The sequence below is a fragment of the Suricata suricatta genome, chromosome 3, assembly GCF_006229205.1.
Source record: "Suricata suricatta isolate VVHF042 chromosome 3, meerkat_22Aug2017_6uvM2_HiC, whole genome shotgun sequence".
In the NCBI taxonomy this organism is placed as follows: Eukaryota; Metazoa; Chordata; class Mammalia; order Carnivora; family Herpestidae; genus Suricata; species Suricata suricatta.
This window is the reverse complement of record NC_043702.1, coordinates 122,240,382-122,243,341: the sequence shown is the minus strand read 5'-3', so window position 1 is coordinate 122,243,341 and position 2,960 is coordinate 122,240,382.

Below are 2,960 nucleotides of genomic sequence, written 5' to 3'. Positions count from 1 at the left end.
ACTTTTATAATTTATGCATATTATAAACCCGGGGAATACTAAAGGGTGAACTTGACCTAAAACTTTTTCACATACCTTCCTTTATTCCTCCCCTTTTCTTAAGATGTGGGTCTCCTGGAAATAGGCATGTTTGGAACAACGTGGCTATTGATGAACTTCAGTAACCTTGAAGGGCTTTTTTGTTTTGTTTTGTTTTGTTTTTGTTTTTTGCTGAAGGCATCTGAATACTCCAGTGTTTTCCTAAACCAATTGGGAAGCAAGAGAAGTTATGGATACAGTGGGGAGAAGAGAGGTGGTATTGATCAAGGCTGGCAAAACAAATAGACTTCTCAGACTTATGAAATATTCCTGAATGACTGACATCTGGGATCCAATTGCAGGTCACCCTATTATCCTGTTCAGAGTTTACAGTTTATACATTGCTACTAAGTGATTCTCCCTAGACAAAATGGGGTCTCTGTTAGGCTATCTCTTAGCTTCCCCAATTACAGTTTCTGTACCCCCTTACCACAGGTTTCTTCCATTTAATACAGAGCACTCTCCTTTCTATTATAAGATAAAGGTCAGAGTCAAAACCAAAGAGTTTCACAAAAACAATAACCGTCTTGTTCCCCACAACCTCTCTCTACCCCATAACCTCCCCAAAGGGAAAAAAAATGCAAGAAGGGATCTTGGTTTGAATGGAAATTGATTAAATTTTTTTTCCAGTTTCAACACTATTTTTTTAAAACTCTTGGTTTCTAGTGACCTTTCAAATACAGAATAATTTAAATGCTGAATTTGTTATAATCGAAAAATCTAAAATTCAAAAGCCATCTAACAATTTTGCCAACACTTATTTTGAGGGCATACAAGACTCTGAAATTTTAGTGGTTCCTTGCCCCCTACCAGCATTGCTAGACCTTGCCAGGGATGCTGATGCACTTTAAATAATGAAAGAACTATGACTCACAACCCCAAAATTTCTCATAAGAATTTTTTCTGTCTCTAGAAATTTAGCAAGGAATGTTCCAGAAATATGTTCAGCTACAGAGATAGACACAGAGATGATAGATGATAGGGAGATGACAGATTAGATTAGATGACAGATGACAGATAGAGGATACATTAGACAGACAGATACAGATACACATCTAGCCTTCTCATCCACCTCCAGCATACGTCACCTGTAGATACCTGTATCCACAGCTGAACATATTTCACAAATGGCATGCGAGCATACACACACACACACACACACACACACACACACACTCAGATTCTGCTGCTTGTTATCTCTCAGCATTCCATCCTTTTGGAGTAAAAGTTTCTTAACTACTCAAATAAAGTGGCACAAGTTCCACATGGAGGAGATTCCTTACCCACAGGACCAAGAAATGGATGATGTCTATTCTTCTCCATAAGGCCACTCAGCAGCCTGATTCTCCATAACAGCCTGACTTTCATTTCTTGGGCCTTGCTCTCCTCTTCTAGCGCTGCCTTGCCCACACTGATTACCAATCTTTTATTCTCTAAAACACCACTAACTTGGATGTGTGTGTGTGTGTGTGTGTGTGTGTGTGTGTGTGTGTGTATAACAGAAGTTTAATGAAAATTTAGGGATGCTGGCTGGCTCAGTAGGTAAAGCATGTGACTCTTGATCTCAGCGCTATGAGTTCCAGTTGGGCATGGAGCCAACATAAAATTAAAAAAAAAATTCCAATGAAAATATAGAAAGAAGTACAGCATAGCTGAGAAACATATAGAAATAATGGTCTGCTGGCCTAAAGTTCCTTGACCACCTCCAACACAAATAACAGGAATTTCCTTAGGTGCCCTACTGAATGCCTCCTCCATAGATGTCCTCCAGTCTTTCATATTCTGAACATCTCTCCACGGCTACCTGTGTAGTCCTCCTACTTTCATATGCAGGGTAATTCACCTCGTCTGTTTTCCCCTCTCTCCACAGGACACTTACCAAAGAGACCCACCAAAGTGATTTCTCTAAGCAAAACACTGTTTACTTAAGATGGGTTTGAGGCACATGGGTGGCTCAGTTGGTTGAGTGTCTGACTTCAGCTCAGGTCATGATCTCACAGTTCCTGAGTTCGAGCCCCGCCGGGCTCTGTGCTGACAGCTCAGAGCCTGGAGCATGCTTCGATTCTGTGTCTCCCTCTCCCTCTGCTCCTCCCTTACTCATGCTCTGTCTCTCTCTCTCTCTCAAAAATAAGTAAACATAAAAAAAAAAAGATGGGTTTGTGCTATGCCCAGGGAAAGCAAAAACAGCTATAGTTTTTTTGTTTCAAATGACATTCTTTTTCTCTTTCACCACACATACACAGCCCTGAAGTGTACTTGTGTGTGTGCGCGTGTACATACATCCTTCTCCTTAAAAAGCATATACTTATATGAATATATATATTCATTCAAATATTAAAGAGATCATCCATGACAAATGGAATTTAACAAAGCTGGGAGCATTTCTTTTTCTACAGAGAGTGTGTGTGTACATGAATATGGGGTGTATGTGTAGGTCTGTGTGTATGTCTGTGTGTGTGTATGTGTGTGTGTGTGCATGTGTGTGAGAGAGCATACACACCCTGTAAAATACTTTATAATAATCAGGTCCTACTTTGCAATTTAAAAAGATAAAAAATATTATTAATGAAAACAGAAACCTGAGGCGTATCCTTCTTCTCTCTTTCCCCACATCCTACCTATTGATAAGCTCTATCTCCAAAACATCACATCCCCATATACTTCCCTTTCCTCTGCTGCTACCCTCTGGCTTTTGACCCACCACTTCTTTTTTTTTTAATAGTTTATTGTCAAATTAGTTTCCATATAACACCCAGTGCTCTTCCCCACAAGTGCTCTCCTCCATTACCACCACCTCTTTCCCCCTTCTCCCCCTCCCTTCAACCCTCAGTCCATTTTCAGTATTCAATAGTCTCTCAGGTTTTGCATCCCTCTCTCTCCCC